This window comes from Crinia signifera, chromosome 1, assembly GCF_055691185.1.
Source record: "Crinia signifera chromosome 1, ASM5569118v1, whole genome shotgun sequence".
In the NCBI taxonomy this organism is placed as follows: domain Eukaryota; kingdom Metazoa; phylum Chordata; class Amphibia; order Anura; family Myobatrachidae; genus Crinia; species Crinia signifera.
This window is the reverse complement of record NC_139217.1, coordinates 189,855,182-189,874,912: the sequence shown is the minus strand read 5'-3', so window position 1 is coordinate 189,874,912 and position 19,731 is coordinate 189,855,182. Positions and strand designations below refer to the sequence as shown.

The following is a 19,731-nucleotide window of genomic DNA, read 5'->3' as shown; positions in this document are numbered from 1 at the left end:
CAGGCAAAAAGAGTAAAATAAATATCTAGTGGTACAGGCCCCCTGATAGAAACAATTGTATGCCAAGCTTGCACAGCTAGCATGTACAGTATTCATCACAGCAACAAGGAGATATACCATACTCTGTAAGAAAAGAGTACATTATTGTTGTTTTATGAGAGGACATTATGTGACTACTGTCAATAATTATAGAGAATCCAGCCAGTCTAGCCGCTGCTCTCAGAACTCACTGTTTTTATAAGCGCTCTACTAGTTGCAATGAAACAAGGTGAACGATCAAACATTATATTTTCAGCTTGACCTACATACTTTCAAGTATGGTACACTACTAGCAATACTTACAATCTTAAAAAAATTCTCACAATGTGACTAGACAAAAGGGACATGACTCCGCAAGGCAAGTGCTTTAAAATGATTGATTATCATCTATATCTACAGATGGAGCGCCTGTGGTCTAGCCGTGTGCTGGCGGTTGAATCGCCAACTGCCAGCGCCCGCCAGTTGCTGAAAGGGGACACTCGCGCATGAGGCGTTCATGCTTCCCCTTCAGACGGAGCCGACCGCTGCCTCCACAACGCTCAACCATCGGTGCCAGCAGTCCCCCACACCCCCCTAACCCTGCCTGTCTCCCTGAAGAGGAGACAGGCAGGGATTCCGTCCACCACCGCCAAAATACTGGTATGCAAATGCGTGTGAGATGCTTGCGCATCTCAGTAAGAAGTATCGCCAGCGGGGGCATTCTGGTGAATGAGAGGCGCTCCTTCTGTATGTCTAGTGTCTGATTGTGTGTCTCCGAAACACTGCCATCTGTTGGCAGTGAGTGAAACTACTCTCTTTCTCTCACACATGCACAAACACAGAGGCAATTACAAGGTAGCGGACTAGCTTTCAAAGAATTTGCTTTGAGCGGGCTTACTAGTTTATTATATACTTATATATCTAAATGCAAACACATCTATTGCATTATTGAAAAAACAGTTGATACAATGTAATTATTATTGAAACACATAGTGGGCCAAATGTAATAGGGTGAGGGTTTCAGAAAGTGAGAGATTTTGGGAGAGTTTTCCCATGTTTTTTAAAGCAGCAATCAATTACATGGCAAAATCAACCTGGTTTTGCAGTGTAATTGATTGCTGCTTTAAAAAACATGGGAAAACTCTCCCAAAATCTCTCACTTTCTGAAACTCTTACCCTATTACATTTGGCCCAGTATGTCATCATCTAATATAATAATGTTGTAGTGCAGTGGTTCCCAACCTTTTTTGTCTCCCGTACCCCTTGATTAGGCTTTTCATTTAGGAGTACCCCCTCGTGAAATTTTTAGGGGCGTGGCCTAAAAGGGGTGTGGCTTAACAGGGGCAAGTCATACTGGCAATGACGAGAAAAAAAAAAGTGCAACAATGCCCCACAGTGCCAGCAATGCCCCACAGTGCCCGTAACAAGTATGCCCCACAGTGCCAGCAATGCCCCACAGTGCCAGTAACAAGTATGCCCCACAGTGCCAACAATGCCCCACAGTGCCAGCAATGCCCCACAGTGCCAGTAACAAGTATGCCCCACAGTGCCAGCAATGCCCCACAGTGCCAGCAATGCCCCACAGTGCCAGCAACAAGTATGCCCCACAGTGCCAGCAATGCCCCACAGTGCCAGTAACAAGTATGCCCCACAGTGCCAGTAACAAGTATGCCCCACAGTGCCAACAATGCCAGCAACAAATATGCCCCACAGTGCCAGCAATGCCCCAGTGCCAGTAACAAGTATGCCCCACAGTGCCAGCAATGCCCCAGTGCCAGTAACAAGTATGCCCCACAGTGCCAGCAATGCCCCAGTGCCAGTAACAAGTATGCCCCACAGTGCCAGCAATGCCCCAGTGCCAGTAACAAGTATGCCCCACAGTGCCAGCAACAAATATGCCCCACAGTGCCAGCAATGCCCCAGTGCCAGCAACAAATATGCCCCACAGTGCCAGCAATGCCCCACAGTGCCAGTAACAAGTATGCCCCACAGTGCCAGCAATGCCCCAGTGCCAGTAACAAGTATGCCCCACAGTGGTTGGTACTGGTGACTTAACCCTCAGAGGAGAGGGGTTGGTGATCCCTCTGCGGTATGGGGAGGGCATGTGTAGGTGCATCTGCTGTCTGCCTGGGGTGGCGGGAAGCGCAAATACCTGTAGCCAGGAACGAGTTGCAGGCTCCTGCCCGTCGCTACTCTGTCCTTTGATGTCCGCATGGCTGGCTGTTGGGTGCCGGCCTCCTGCGCTCCAAGCTCTGTCTCCTTTTCTGCCGGGGGGCGCACTAGTGCGGGCGCCGCAGCGTTGCCACACTCAGTCGCCCCTCCGGTCTGCCGGCTGCTGGATACGCTAATCGGGGCGGCACTGGAGTGGTACCTCACTCCCTGCCCCTCCACCGTCTCTCCCCGGCTCCGGCACTCTCTCCACGGCTGCACGCGCTGGCTCTCCGACTTCCTGCTCTCCGACTTCCTGCTCTCCGACTTCCTCCTCTCCTCACGCGTCAGCCCACACGCTTCTCCGTGCCCTCCTCTCTGTCTCCCGATCAGACCCGCTCACCATCGCTTCCGGGACCTCTCACCCCCCCCCGCTAACACCTGCCCTCTGCTCCTATTGGTCCCCCTTTGGCTGTCACTCAGCCCGGGGGCTCCTTTTCGCGCCCTCTGCTGCGTCCAATTTTTAACCCCTTGGGCACCGACTGCCGCGGCCGCCATTACAGTGCGGGCTGCAGCGTACCCCCGAGCTGGTGGACGCGTACCACCAGGGGTACGCGTACCACAGGTTGGGAACCGCTGTTGTAGTGTACTAGACATATAAGTTTTACTAATTGTTTAATGCATGTTTTCCTTTTTTGGCATATAAGGTTTCAATCTTATAGTGTGTACACACGGTACTATTTGCCTTCCGATGTTGACGATATAGTCAACATCGGATCGGAATCGGATGCAGATCGCATGGGTTTTAACCCTTGCGATCTCGATCCAATCTCGATCCGATTCCGATGCGCGTTTACGTATTGCAAGGCAGAAAGTCTTGTCTGCCTTGACTATATAGTGCAGATCTGCACTATATATTCAGACTTGTATGCAAATCGGATGTGCCTTGCGATCTGATTCCGATCCGATCTGATCGGATCGTGGATAGTATCTTAAGGCACATCTGACCGTGTGTACACACCTTTACAGTATAATACTTCAGACATCATAATACAGAAAGTTTCACCATTAACTGAAAACAGATATTGAACGTTAAAATAGTGATTGATGTAAGAGATCTGTCTCAAATTCTAATGGTGTATTCTTGATTATGATGAGACTATGGCCCTTATTCTGATCGGTGCGGCCGGATCCGAATATGCGGCCAGCACCGTGCGTCCTAAACCCCGCCTTCCATACGGATCGCCAACTCCGTCCGAACGCGGTAAGAAGCTGTCCGAACGGACCGCACGTGTATTTCTCATGAATACACCTCCTCCATCTCAGGGAACCTCCCCCATCATTCGATGGTCGCAGACCATCGAATGCAGGACCGAGTGGCCAGGCAGCTCCCGCAACCTCAGACCACACGGGCATTTCTCCGTGCAAAAGCAGGGATCTGGGCGGGCAGCTGACATCCGGCAATGTCATATGTCCGCCCCCTACACGTGCGTCACGGGCGCATTACCATACATACGCCCATCGTTTGCATGGGAACGCCCATGAAACGCGGGGTGTAAACATATGGTAATGAGCCCAAACAGCCCTTCACACCCCTCTCCACCCCCTGTTCGTAGTGTACACATTTCATGTGGAATGTGGCCGTGCGTCCCGCTCGCACATGCGCAGAGACGCCTCTGCACATGCGCAGACACAAAACATCGGCGGCACGAACGCACGTGGATATTACCGCACCAACCAGAATAAGGGCCTATGTACTGTAAGTGCTAGACTCATTGCGACTGCAGTAATGATCACATATCTGATGAGTCCTCCAGCAGCTCCACACACATCATGGCCAAATCCCTGCTACAGTCTAGAGCCGGGTTCGCCAACCCGTCGCTCGCAAGCGATGGGTAGCTCGTCGGGGTGTTTGCGGTAGCTCACTTGCTGGCTGCCGGGAGGTCAGTTTGCAGCAGTTCACTCTGCGGTGGGAGGTTACTGCAGCGAGCACATGCGGCAGAGCCCTGTATCAAGTGTGCTGTAGACTGCGCACGCCCTTCACCCCACTGCGGCTGCCGCTTGACCCCCCTGTGAACACCGCTTGACCCCTCTGTGGCTGTCGCTTGACCCCTCTGTGGCCGCCACTTGACCCCCTGTCGCCGGAGCACTTTATCCCGCTGTCCCTAGAGCGCGGACCAGCTCTCCGGGCCTCCTACACAACCTCCACTCCCTGGCAGCAGCAGGAGCAAGAAGGTGAGTTGTGCTGCTGCTGGGAAATGCATTGGGGGCAAATGTATTTCTGGCACTGGGGGCATATGTATATGCTGTGACTGTAGGGGCATACCTGGCACTATTGCGGGCATATGTATATCTGCCACTATTTGGGGCATACCTGGTACTCCTGGGGGCATACCTGCCACTATTTTGGGGGCATATGTGTATCTACCACTATTGGGAGCACACCTGGACCAATTGGGGGCATACTGTATGTGTATCTAGCACTATTGGGGGCATACCTGGCACTATATTGGGGGCATATGTGTATCTGTCACTATTGGGGGCATACCTGGAACAATTGGGGGCATATATGTATATCTGACACTGCACTATTGGGGTCATATGTGCATAACACCCCCACTTTCATTGGCGGCACGGAATGTGGCTACACCTATTTGTTGGCACACAGTACCGCCACAGTGTTTATTAACAATGGCACCACAACCAGGCGCCCATTGTTTATCTGGCACTGCTCCTCTGCCTACAGTGTTGGGTGGTATGTATGCAGCATATTGGACATTGCAATGTGTGGCATATTTTGTCTGGGGCATTGCAGTATGTGCCATAATGTGTCAGGAGCATTACAGTATGTGTGCATAATGTGTAAAGGGCATTATTTGGTCATTAGACAGATTTCTTTTTCTTTTTTTTACATTTTAGTAGCTCTTCGGGTGGCGTAGTTTACCGCGAGTAGCTCACGCCCCAAAAAAGGTTGGAGACCACTGGTCTAGAGCCTCTGTGTAAACTTCCTGGTAAACTGCTATGTAATCTATTTGTTCATTTGTCCATCTATGCCCCTCCCATCTGTCTATCAATGCCTCCTTCTATCCGTCCAACCATCTGTCCACCCATTCCCTTATCCGGCTGTCAATGCCACGTCCATCCTTCTGCCTATGCCTCCACCCCTGTCCTGTGCTGTAATCAAGTAGTGTCTTTCCTCCTCGCTACTACTCCCTCTCTACCTTTTTCCTCTATTTCTTCCTCCCTGACAATGTGTCTCTTTTTCTCATTACCCTTTTCTATGAAACCACTCTCTCTCTTTTTCTCTCTATCTTTCTCCTGCCCCTTAGGGATATTGTAGTGATTAAAGTTGGGAGGGGGGACTTTCAAAATTTTGCTATGGGGCCCTCAAAGTTCTAGTTACACCCCTGAGTATAACCACAATTCCTAGCATAGTAAAGTTGTATGCACTGTATGGTCTGTTATTCCCTCAAGCATCAAACTTCAACCATTGGGCATAGCTACGCTCTGATCTTATAGCATGGGAATACTGTATGTTGCAAAAGAAAGACAGGATGGTTTGAAAGAGCTAATTACGTATTATTTCCAAGTGGATTTTTTAACTAAATAATACATATATCATCTAATTAGTGGGTTTACATGCATTTTATAGATTTCGTAAAGCAAAGCTGGGAAATGATGAGGAGGCATACATATATTTCTGAGATATTTATAGCTGTGTAAAATGTTATGATACATTTCACATTGTGATTGAAAATCAGGTTATTCAATCAATAATATTTTTCAAATGCCAACCAAGGTATCAAATACATAAAAAAAAGGTGTTTCATGTAAAAGATAGCAATATGTCATTAGATTTATTCATTTCCACAGATCATCATAATTTCAAAGTTGTTTAAATGACACAATTACAATCCTGTAATTATAATTACTAAGAAGTAGCATAGATGGGTGTAGAACATGACATTATAAAACAAGAAATAGGACAGGAATGCAGTAAAATGTAAAAACCTGACATGCCGGCAATATAAAAGGAGATGTAACTGTCTTCAATTCTTTGATGTTCAGTATACTCCATGACTGACACTGTAAGAGACTTCATAGTACAGAAGTGATATGCATTCTCCTAACTTGAGCTATGAAGTTTTAAACAACTAAGTGAAATATTCATATGGGAACATTTCATTTACACTATCCATGAGGTTCACCCTCTCTTAAAACAGTGGTCTGTTTAGTCAGGGCCTCCATCAGGAGGCAGGGGCGGGCTGGGCAGGGTGCCATGTGCCCCCAGGCCATTCTGACTGGAGGGCTGCGGGCCGCCCTACTTATTTCTGCACTGCCGGCGGCCATGTTCCTGTAGTCTTTTAAAACATGTCTGCGGCTACAGGAACATGGCCGCCGGCCTCCACAGCTACGTGTAGGAGGGCCCGGCCACCTGTTCCCTCTGATCCCCGGCAGTGACAGACGCATGACGATGACGCCGCCCACCCATGCGTCTGTAGAGGAAGGAAGTAGGAACAGGCAGACGGGACGAGTCGGGGACTGAGTCTGACCTGGGGCCGCATCAAGCAGCATTAAGCAGCATCAAGCAGCATCAAGAAAGAGTATAGAAAATCTGGGAGCCGCAGCAGGACGGAGAAAAATACAGTAAGTGAGGATCAAACTCATAAATAAAAAATATTTCTACTGTTTCCTGAGGTGTCCCCCTGTATAATAATGCCATAACACCACAGGCTGCTCCCCCTGTATAATAATTTGTGTCATGGCATTACTTTTATTATATTATACAGGGGGAGCAGCCTGTGGTGTCATGGCATTATGCCATGACACCACAGGCTGCTCCCCCTGTATAATAATAATGCCATGACACCACAGGCTGCTCCCTCTGTATAATATGATGCCATGACACCACAGGCTGCTCCCCCTGTATAATATAAAAGTAATGCCATGACACCACAGGCTGCTCCCCCTGTATAATAATAATGCCATTACACCACAGGCTGCGTCCCCTGTATAATATAATAAAAGTAATGCCATGACACATAAATTATTATACAGGGGGAGCAGCCTGTGGTGTCCTGTTTTTATACAGGGGAGCAGCCTGTGGTGTCGTTATTATCTTTTTTTTTATTAATACTGTACATATGTTTTTAAAGAAAAACTGTACTTGTTTCATAGCATGGCGCCCGTCGTAGGTGATCGCATACCTTAACTTAAGGTATGAGATGGACGCGACCGACGTGATTTTAGGGCTATTTTTAGCCTTTTCCCCGACAATTAAAAAATTGCATCCATCGCATCCATCAAGTTAAGGCATGCGATGCGACCGATGCGATGGACGCGATTTTACATAGGGAACAAAGTTAAATGGGCCAATGGACCCGATCTTTCATTGTATACCCACCCTTATGGGTATTTTACATGACAAATGCCCCCCCATTGTTAACGCGTCCTCCGACCTTTTAATACCCCCACTATCCACGTCGGCGTAGAGTTGATTTTATATAGTGTGTCGAGTGCAGCGAGCCACCAAGCCTGAAGCGTGGCGAGGGGACGCGTAATATCTGTGAAGTAATGCACGTCCCCTCACGGGGCTGACTGCGCTCGCCACGTTTCGGGCTCAGTGGCTCGCTGCGCTCGCCACACTATATAAAAACAACTCCACGCCAACATGGATAGTGGGGGTATGAAAAGGTCAGAGGATGCGTACCGCCGCCCCTCGCGGGCTCGCTGCGCTCACCACGCTTCGGGTTGGCATTCATCGTGGGGTGGTGTTAACATTGGGGGGGGGGGGGCATTTCACCCATAAGGGTTGGGAAACCATAAAAATTGGGGTCTGGGGGCCATTTAACATTAGGATCAATGTAAAATCGGATCTCAGGGACCATTTTACATGGATTCCAATGTAAAAACCGCGTCGATCGCGTTGATCGCATCGCATGCGATTTGGTTGCATGCGATTTGATCGACGCGATTTTTGGGGTCCCGATGGATACAAATTTTAACGCTGGCGCCGTGCTAGGAAACAAGTACCCGAAAAACCTCCATTTTAATGATGCGCTGTTACTTATGGGTCAGTGCTCTGGACTTGCCCCCCTGGACTAAAACTTGCCAGCCAGCCCCTGTCTGGAGGGCACTGTCGGGACCTAAGACTGGAGTCAGTGGCGTAACTACAGTGGGTGCAGGGGATGCAACTGCTATGGGGCCCGGCCACATGGGGGGCCCCATGGACAGCTGGCAATCCCCTGGCCTGCACCCTTTTTTTCAGGTGTTTTTTTTTTTTTGTCCCATGCCCCCCTTCAGCGTCGGTAGAAGGAGACAGACGCTGCCGACTGCAATACACAGAAACCGGGCGCTGCTAACTACAGCGGACAGAACACCTGGGGCTGATTTCTGCAGGACATTGAAGACTGATGGTTAGAACAGGACACTCGACGCTGATGGCTGAGGACCGCGGCGCACACGAGACCCAGTGGCTTAGGACTGTCCGCAGGAGCCGCAGCGCTGCTAGCTGCAGGATACAGAAGACCCTGTGCTGATATAGCTGAGAACGGCAGGGCACAGGAGACACACCACAGCCTGCGACACCGAACAGGAGCAGCGCGACGGGTCCCAACTCTGTGGAGTGCAAAGTTGTGAGTATGCTCTCACTCCCCCGCTTCCCTCTGTCTCTCCACTATTTCTCTCCCCCTGTTCTCTCTCTAGCTCCTCTTTGCCCTACTCTCTCTTCCACCTTCCCCCTCTCTTTCTCTCAACACTCTATCACTCCCCCTCCATCTCACCTCTCTTTATACAGTATATCTCTCTTCTCCCATCCTCTTTTCCCACACTTTCCCTATCTCTCTGACAGTCTGTCACTCTCTCTATCTCTCTCTATCTATACCCGACACCTTCTTTCTCAATCTGTCTCTCTCCATTTATTTTCCTTTCTGTCTATTCCCCTTTCTCTCCCCTACACCCTTTCCCTCTCTCACACATGACAGTGGTGGTTGGGGGGGCCCTTTCAGAATCTTGCTATGGGGCCCGCACAGTTATAGTTACGCCCCTGACTGGAGTCTATCAAGTATAATCTGTTAAATTTACATTTTCCTTGAAGCAATGTAGATAGAGTAGTGGGGCCAGAGCTGCAGGCACCAAAGGTCTCAACAGACATGACATGGACATTCCCAAATCTAACTCTCTCTCTCTCTCTCTCTGCATGTTACATTTGCCCCACCTGCAGTGCATATGGTTTTGCCTATTAGAGAAAGATTTTGATTTTGTGATCCTTCCTAATCAGGCCCACAGTATGGATTTATCTCTGTTTGGATTTATCACTGACTGTCAGAGACCATTTGGGGCAGTTATAGAGAGTGGCAGCAGAAAAGCAGGCATGATTTTGTGCATGTCTTGGCTTACATCTGCGATCTCATATGCAAAAACATGATGCCAGCATCTCAGTTACTGTGGCCATTTTCTGCAACCTTAGGGTTACTCAGATGTTTGAATATCAAAGGGTCTGCGAGCACCGCTGTGTGTTTGTATACAGTTGCAGAGAGTTACAAGGCCACTGGTAGGTGTTTCCAGGTAGCTTTGGCATTAGCATTTTTTTGCACAGATGCTGCATATAGTATCCCAGTTAGTGCTGTACAGTATTTCCCATTGGCTAAATGGGTAGTTGCCCAGGGGCCCAAGGATTCTAGTGGCCTACCCCAATGAGAAAGAAGGCACTGCTGCATCTGCGGGTGGCGGGAAGCACGGTCCGGGCAGCTGGGATCCGGGCACCCACGACTGGGAGGTTGTGGCGCCATTTGCTGAGCAGTGGGGCGGGAAGTGCTGCTGAACTTGAAAACATATAATACTGGCCGGACGCTGATTGGCCAAACACTGCCCACATAATGTACAGTGGATGAAAACATTTTGTGTTTCCAATTATGTTTTATCCTATCAAAAAATATAAAATATATGGAATGAGGGCAGGTCAATGTGATGTCATGACAATAGTTGTGCAGTGCTCCTCTGGAAATGTTTTGAACGGCCAGGGTATCTTAATGGGGTCCTTTTGTACCTGCTGGGCCCTAGGTACACCTCTGGCAGGTCCATAGCAACCAGATTCTACTTATTATTAATCTTGAATCTTTTGAAAGATATAATCTAGATTCACTTCTATAAACCCACACTTATTAAATATAAACCCTAGAATCTCTTTAATAAACAATATACCAGAACTCAGGGTTGAATAGGTTCGGTGTCTTTGCACAGTGGGATGTCAGAGTTGATTTTAAGTTTATATTATATTTAACTTATACAGACAACCTGGTTGCCTTCCCAGATAGATGGATAGCTGAATTGCATTAGGAAGCTAATGGATGTTAATATGTTTTTAGAATATACCAAGCTACCAATAAACTAAGCTACTTAGCTATATGCATTGCTTATCTGACTACTTAAAATATACACTTTGAGTTGAATTTAGATTTAAAAAAATATTATCTCAGATATAGTGTGTGAAAGGCTCAATATTTTACAGCAATTATATGCATGCGATTCAAATTGTGTAGGCATAATCTGAATGTCAAGTTCTGAATTTCTGGCGCCGGTCTCATTTGTTTAATGCACAGTGATAATCTATGACAGTGTAAAAGCATTTACAAAAAGATAGCTGGTCTCATCTTCTGAGCCTGACAGTGTACACAAAGCATTTGAGAAAAGTAACAAGTTTATAAATGCAAATGGTGCTTCTGCAAGAGATTGAGGTAAATGTATTGGCGTTTCTACTTTTCCTATAAACAGATTTTTGACCTTAGCTATAAATACAAAAGACAGAACGTACCGGAGTTTCGTGCTAATGCAGCTATCAAGTCAGAATATTTGCTACTTTCATTTCCAACGGTATTATTTTCTGTTACTTTGTAGGATACGCAGAGTGGGTGAACTGGCATATTTACCACTGGTGTTGCATTTAAAAGACATAAAAATAGCTTTGTGGGAAAAAAACAATAGAATTTTCCCAGTCGTTCTCATGTCAACTCATCAGTTACGGACGTGTCACACTAATGAATGAGCAGGAGCAGAGGAGCAGTGACATTATGCACATTTATCTTGCTAGGTTTTTTTTTTTTTTTTTAAAGGTGTACCTGCATCACGATGCACTCTGTCTCCTGCTGTCGCCATGATAAGTGCCCTCTCTGACAGTAGAGCGGATAGTCAGAATGCTACCTATCCGTCATTTTCCCCTGCTCAAAGGCACCTTGACTATACTTAGGGTTGCAAGAGAAAAAAAAAAACATTCCATGTGTGGCCGTAAATGCATTTCCTTTTAATATTATTATTGTTAGCACGTAGATAAATGTGCAACTATCAGACATGATTATCTTCAAATATGTCTGAGATTTAATTATGAAATCAGTAAATTAAATTTAGGAAACCGGCGGGACCAGGTGCATAAAGCCCATTATCTTGATAAAGAAGCGTACTGTGCTCGCTTTCACTTAAAGCAGTAATGACTAATTGAAATCTGTTTAGATCCTTGTTTCATTTTAAATATTGCTGCCTCCTTGCATTCAAATTGAATCTCCTGTCACTTGCGTTGTTCAGCATGACAGTAACCATGGAAATGATATATACAGTGTTGCTGCACTTAACAGTGGCATTTACCTGCAGTCATTACACCAATACATATTAAATCAAATTACTATCTTGTTGCTTGACTTTTATTACCAACTGCATTGGTTATTTAGATTTTCTCTATTTCTGAGTACTGAATAGTTAAGGTGACATTGGTGGGAAGTGCAGTTAGTCTGCACATTCCAAAATTAATATCTCTCATTGGTGGATAAGTGTCAATGGCTGGGTCACTACTAGCCATTGTACCCAGTGATGAAGGTTTTCTCTCCCCCCACCCTCACTAGCTCTGCCTTTCTCTTATCCTGCTTATTCCTCCCTCGCTTCCCTTAACAGGTGTCTCTTTAGCCCTGTACACACAGGTATCACTGGCTAAATGGTAGTTTTGGAAGTTCACCCCAGCATACTAAGATACAAATTGCGATTGCCAGCCATATGGACTATATATATATATATATATATATTCAGGTTGCGTCTGTAAGTGGGGCGTGACCTTACAGACGCAACCTGAATCTTCTGGTTCGGAGATGTGCCGCGAGCCGAAGCCGTGTGTGTGCTTGATGCCAGGACAGCAGCTGACGATATATGTATGTAAAAACACATATATATATATATATATATATATATATATATATATATATAGCATCCTGGGGAACGCAGCGGCCCCTGAGACTTCAATGACATGAAAAAACGTGTGAAACTTTAATCGTCAACAGTTTCGGGGACTTCACCCCTTCATCAGGACAACATAACAGTGCAAACAGTGCTGAATAAATACCCCATCTGAAATTACCCCCGCCCACCGGCGTTCCCACGCCACTCAAGACACCTCCCCAAATCTCTGGACATCCTTCTGACACGCAGGTTGCAGGGTGGAAGTGAGACATCTGACCTCAGCCGTTGTCCGGGTTACCAGAGGACTCTCACTCCCCTGATGTTCCCGGCTTCCGCCTTCCATGTCTACACTCCCTGCTGTGACCAGGACGGTTATCCGGGTAACCAAAGGACTCTCACTCCCTCATTGCTCCCGGCTTCCGTCCTGTGTGAGGGAGTGAGATGACATGGAGCACTAGGTTTGTCATGTACGTAATATTTTGTCCATGTGGACTTTATTACGTTGGAAAAACTGAGTGTCCCTTTAAAATTCATATGGCTCAACATCGTCTTGCCATACGCATGGCAATCCAAAAAGGCACAGGGGACCAACCGGTGGCCAGGCATTTTGCCGAAGCCAGGCATGGAATGGCTACCCTAAAGCACAAAATTATTGACCATGTACCGATCTAACCCAGGGGAGGAGATTGGTCAAAAAAATTGCTGCAATTAGAGTCCAAATGGATCTTTCGCTTAGATACCTTATGCCTCAAGCGGTTAACTGAGACCTTGGGTCTCATTAATTTCATATAGCAGCTTGTAATAGCTGTGAATAATCAGAAAGTCACACTTTAGTAATACCTGTGTACCTAATATTAGGGAATATGCATACACAGTTGACCATAGAGGTTTTTGACATCCGCTTTTTTTAAACACGTTTTCAAATAACTTTTAATGTTTTTTTATATAGAGACCAAGAAAAGAGAGGTTGGTCGCACAAGACCATACAATAAATGTTTACAGGACCCCCAAAAAATCAATTTAATTCAGTTGTAAATGGAAAAGGAGGTGTGCTACCCCAGGGCAATAAGATATGTCACAAAGAAAAAAGAGAAACAGGAATGTCCTGTTTGCGTGGGTGCACCTATAGTAATAAAAATTCTAACTTTTATTAGGTATATTTTAAAATGCTGCAAAATGTTTTTTTTTTTAAAATACATGAAGAATGGACAAACAACGATTAAAGTAGGAAATGACGATTAGTAAAATAAAGGTGGCAGACAGGTTGCTCTCTCTGACTTCACTTCTGTAGTGGGGATGGATTGGTGTGTTGGGAAGTTATGGGTGTTTGGGTGTTTTACACAATTATCGTTATTACTGGTGATGCCCACACAAGAGGTACCAGCACTGTCACTGCATAAAGTAGGTAGAACAGGCACTTGGCTAATCACCCTTTTACCCAGAGTTTAACTGGGACGAGTTGTGGGTTTGCACTATGTGCCGTATCTAGTTATTTTAATCAGGCTAGCACTCATCCACTGCGAGCCCGCATGTGGAGATTAATGCTATTAGCCTATACAGAACTGGCTTTCAATAGTTCCCCGCTACTATCTTGTCAGGATCTGTCAGGCTATTGCAGTTTGATGTTCACCGCAGTGCTCTGAGATCACTACTGACAGATAGGAGCGTGTATACGCCGGTCCTCTTAGCAGTTCCTAGTACTCGGCCATCCGTATACTATCCGTGCCTGAAATAGGAGCTCAGTGGCTGGGCACATCAGAGGTCGGATTTGCCGGTACTGGTACCTTTTGTACCCCACTACCCTTATAAGGGCTGTGGAATAACGTCGGATGCTCACACACACAATAAAAATTACATCCTAGTAAGAAAAATAATAAAGAGTGATAGGGAGAGCTAGCTCTGTCTGCGCACCGCTAGCCGGCACGCGCTTCGCAGAACAGCTTTTTCAAGGCCTTGAAAAAGCTGTTCTGCGAAGCGCGGCACGCTAGCGGTGCGCAGACAGAGCTGGCTCTCCCTATCACTCTTTATTATTTTTCTTACTAGGATGTAATTTTGATTGTGTGTGAGCATCCGACGTTATTCCACAGCCCTTATAAGGGTAGTGGGGTACAAAAGGTACCAGTACCGGCAAATCCGACCTCTGATGTGCCCAGCCACTGAGCTCCTATTTCAGGCACGGATAGTATACGGATGGCCGAGTACTAGGAACTGCTAAGAGGACCGGCGTATACACGCTCCTATCTGTCAGAAGTGATCTCAGAGCACTGCGGTGAACATCACACCGCAATAGCCTGACAGATCCTGACAAGATAGTAGCGGGGAACTATTGAAAGCCGGTTCTGTATAGGCTAATAGCATTAATCTCCACATGCGGGCTCACAGTGGATGAGTGCTAGCCTGATTAAAATAACTAGATACGGCACATAGTGCAAACCCACAACTCGTCCCAGTTAAACTCTGGATAAAAGGGTGATTAGCCAAGTGCCTGTTCTACCTACTTTATGCAGTGACAGTGCTGGTACCTCTTTTGTGGGCATCACCAGTAATAACGATAATTGTGTAAAACACCCAAACACCCATAACGTCCCAACACACCAATCCATCCCCACTACAGAAGTGAAGTCAGAGAGAGCAACCTGACTGCCACCTTTATTTTACTAATCGTCATTTCCTACTTTAATCGTTGTTTGTCCATTCTTCATGTATTTAAAAAAAAAAAACATTTCGCAGCATTTTAAAATATAACTAATAAAAGTTCGAATTTTTATTACTATAGGTGCACCCACGCAAACAGGACATTCCTGTTTCTCTTTTTTCTTTGTGTTTTTTTATATATTATGAACGTGTTGATAACACATATTTATATTATTTGGCACTTGCACTTTATGATCTGTAGAGTGACACAGATCCCTCTTTGTTTCATCACTTTGTGTGTTCACGATGTTTATCTGTCATGTTGTGTATTCTACAGTTTGACGTCAGCCTACGCCAGAAGCAGAAGCGGGCGGCTGGGGACGGAAGCAGCAGAGCTGCGGACGGTTATACCGTGGGAAGGATGATGATCCCCTGCGTGGGTAAGACACTATTTAAGCACTGTTCGTAATATAGCACTGTATTCTGATGACAAGGAGTTTATCCCCGAAACGTAGATAACTTGATATGTGTTCAAAACACTCATAACTTTTGCACAAGACTCTGAGTGCCGCCTCCTGTTGTTGTGGTTATGTACAGTTTGGAGTATATTCCCAAGGAAGGCACCTGAGCACCTTATTCCCCAAGGGGGACCCAGAAGTGCCGGAGCCAGAGGATGGAGTTTATATTGATTTATATATATATATCAAACAAGAAAAACAGCATCACTCCGGGTCTTGTGTAAAACAAATAACTTTAACTGTACTCGGTCTACACCGTTTTGGGCATTCCGTCCGTCTTCAGGACCTCTGCAGTACAATGTAACCAGGGACATTGGAATAATTTGGAGTTGGAGGGGCATGATACAGTATAATTTCAGTTTGGCGCCCCAAAATTGCTAAATCTCGTCCCCCTTTGTTATTTCTCAAAAAAGAAAGAAAGAAACAACCAACCAGAGGACATTGTGCCATCATCACTTGCTGTAAATATAAGGTCAGCGGTACCATGTGGTTGGGGTAGGGTGGCTATATTTAGGTACTAGTTTGGTGATTTAGGGTTAGGCTGCAGGAGGGGTGATGTTTAGGCTAAAGGGAAGGGGATGTTAGGTATAGGCACTAAGGGGAATATAGTTTTAGGCTGCATATGGTGCAGTTTATGGTTAGGCTGTGGGAAAGGAGGGTTAGGGACTTAGAAGTGAGGGTTGGCATTAGGCTGCAGGGTTGGGATTAGAGTTAGATGGTTAGGAGGTGGGGTAGGTCTAAGCATTTGCAGGGAGGGTTAGGATTAGGCTGTAGGGGGGGGGCATTAATGTTAGGCTGCTGCCATGGAAGGTTAGGGGGAACAGAGGATTTTAAGTACACTTACCTGTCCCCTGCCAGGATACCCTCTTTGATGTATCATATGTGATACAATATGTGTAAGGGCTGCTGTATCCAACATATCCTACATGCAGCCCTTGTAAACTCCGGTTCCACGCATTGGATTGGAATTGGAGCATAGGCACATATGATTTGGGCACTTTTCGCCGATCCATCATAATCAGGTGAAAAGTGCCCAAATCGTATAAGGTGTATGGAAACCTTTATGTGTATGTGAACATGAGGCAGAGCAGAATCCCTAGCAGGTATAGCACCATGGATGTACCAAAATTGCATTGCCAGCGCATCTGTCATCACCCCCCCCCCCCCCTTCCCCATCGAATGGGAACACCAGGTAGTTGTTGCTCATAAAGAGTGGCAGGGATGGTTTGAACTGGATACCTTCCCAGTTGAACACTGGCCCCTGCAGAGAAGTTGTCATTCTCTCAGACAGCAGCATAGAGGAGCAGGCCAGGCAGCAGCAGTAGAACACCAAGCTCACAGTGGCCAGAGAGGTATGACACTGGTGGCTCTGTCTGGCAAACCATCATTCCTGACATCGTCATAGACACTTCCCTGGCAGTACCACCTCCTCCCAAGGGAGGGAGGAGCTGGGTAGAGATGAGAGGACACCTCCCTTCCCCCCTGCCACCTCTCTTCCTCTTCCTGCTGAGTCCCCTAGTCATGGACCACAGAGAAGCCACACATCATAAGGCCTGTTGAGGGCCCTTTAATAGTGACGGCGTCCGCCGCATCTCATCTCCACTACATTGAGGCCTTTCTCATATTTGGGGGGCAAGCTGCCCCCTTGCCACCCCCCATTCCGATGCCCCTACTGTAATATATATATATATATATATATATATATATATATATATATATATATATATATATATAGTCGGTGGAGTCGGCCCGGCACTCTCCCTCATGGGCAACTGCCCGGGTGCCTTCTGGAACTGAAGGATAGTCGATGCAAAAGAAGACAGCAGCGGCACTCAAGCGGGAACTTTTCAAACGTATTTATCACAGCAAAAACGGACCTACGTTTCGGGGATTACACGCCCCTTTGTCAAGGTGTATTGATTTTTACACCTTGACAAAGGGGCGTGCAATCCCCGAAACGTAGGTCCGTTTTTGCTGTGATAAATACGTTTGAAAAGTTCCCGCTTGAGTGCCGCTGCTGTCTTCTTTTGCATCGACTATATATATATATATATATATATAATTTGACTACAGTAGGATAGAGTCTGGAACCCGATACCTAGAGAGGGTGGGCCCACCGGGAATTTAGTCTATTTTCCCCTGTGGGCCAGGACGACCCTGGCTATGGTCACACTCAAACCTTAGGTAAAACACACTGAATCCCATGTATGGGGTCCGAATTGGGCAGAAGGTTATACTATACTATACTATAGCAATTATGTAGAACACTACTTTGCAAGCATAAGACTAAATTGTACAAGGCATGATTAAAAAGCGTATATATACTAAATATGTATTCAAACTGGACATACTGTAGTTGTCATCGCATTAATTATTTTATTATCATTTTTGTCTCCATGCAAACAGGTGTATTCAGATCATCGATTATTTTAACTGCTAATATCAAATAAACAGTCTGTTTTTATTGTAGACAGAACTGGAATACATGAGGCTTCCTTACCTACCTTACAAGTATAATAAGATATATTACAAATAATGCTTCTTTTGGCCTTCCGCTCCCTTGTGTGATTTGTGTTCAGAAAGTAGCTTCAATTTATTTCTGCACTTAAGACTGCACAATCTCCAAATGTCTAATAACATTTACCATCTTCAGAAACTTCTAAACCTGCAAATAAAATCCTGATGCTAGATCCTGACTCATCTCATTATAAAAGGTGACATTCACACACCACATATTTCACAAGGTGTTTTATCAGCTTATTGGTCACTTTGATACTGATGCAGGTTTCTAAAGAACAGTCTCAGAGCTGGGTCTAATAAATGCTTTTGGTTCTTCTCCTTAATACATTATGGAAATGTGTAACCTTGAGGCATCTAATTTCCAAAACTTTAAGGGACCTACAATAGTGGTCCTTCAATTTCAGATATAAATCATGATGTAACCACAGTGCTGTAGTAGGGCTCAGTGTCACCTAGTACCGATGTGCTGTTTGGGTACTTATGTATTATCTGGGCTGCCGATTTTTTGATTTTATGTCTTAACTTAAGGCATACAATCAGATGCGATGCGATGCGATATCGCATCGCATCGCATACGACCATATCGCATGCGATGCGATGACCCGATTTTTTCATAGGATTCAATGTTAAAATGGACTGAGTCCATTTTAACATGGAATTCAATGGGAAAAAGGGGTCCTTTTCATACCCCTACTATCCAAGTGGGCATGGAGTTGGATATAAACCTGTGGCGAGCGTAGCGAGCCACCGAGCCCGTGAGGGGACGGTATTCTGTGTCCCCACGTGGGGCTCGCTACGCTCGCCACGCTTCGGGCTCGGTGGCTCGCTACGCTCGCCACAGGTTTATATCCAACTCCATGCCCACTTGGATAGTAGGGGTATGAAAAGGATCCCTTTACCCATTGAATTCCATGTTAAAATGGACTCAGTCCATTTTAACATTGAATCCTATGGAAAAATCGGGTCCATCGCATCGCATCGCATGCGATATGGTCGGATGCGATGCGATGGACCCGATTTCAAAATCGGCAGCCCAGTTAGTAAATAAGTACCGCTGTTTGTCTCCCGCCGTCTCCAGCTCCAGTGTGCATATATTAGATCTCACTACCATGAAATGAACTTGGTGCACAGCAGCAGCCACTGCACTTTAGCCACTTTCTTCTTACCTCAGGGGCAGTAGCCTTTTGCATTAGTCCAGCACACACTGGGGCCATCAGCTAGGTGCCATGGTGCCCGGAGCAAGGGCATGTTTCTCGCCCCGCCAACCACCAAACCCATATATGTGTGTATATATATATATATATATATATATATATATATATATATATATATATATATATATATATATAGAAGAAAGGGTTTGACTCTGAATTGCGCTTGGTTGTATGTGCAGCACCACCAAAATTCCTCCGGTTAGTGAGGAACAGTATAGTAATCAAGAAAAAAGGGGGGGGGGGTTTGGGGTGCGCTACCTAATACAGAAACTGTACCTCCCAATATAACATAATAAAATCAAAAAAACATTTCTGATATTCGTTTCCTTGTATTTGAAGATATTCGCAATGATTAGGCCCAGTCCATGTCTGGATGGGATGCAGTTACAATCCCGGCGGTCGGGATCCCGGCAGTCAGAATCCCGACGCCGGAATCCCGACCGCCGAAATGCCGACACTTT

General features: G+C 46.0%; 1 protein-coding gene and 1 long non-coding RNA gene across 2 annotated transcripts in view; one reads left to right on the top strand and one right to left on the bottom strand.

Moving 5' to 3' along the window:
- The window catches only part of STPG2 (sperm tail PG-rich repeat containing 2), a 575,709-nt gene that overhangs the window by 174,313 nt on the left and 381,665 nt on the right, over nucleotides 1-19,731 (bottom strand). The gene's annotated exons all lie outside the window — the stretch shown is intronic.
- LOC146026948 (uncharacterized) lies at nucleotides 503-18,200 on the top strand. The gene is made up of 4 exons (XR_014454590.1): nucleotides 503-678; nucleotides 15,356-15,458; nucleotides 15,950-16,008; nucleotides 17,943-18,200. It is a non-coding gene; the product is annotated as an uncharacterized LOC146026948 (long non-coding RNA).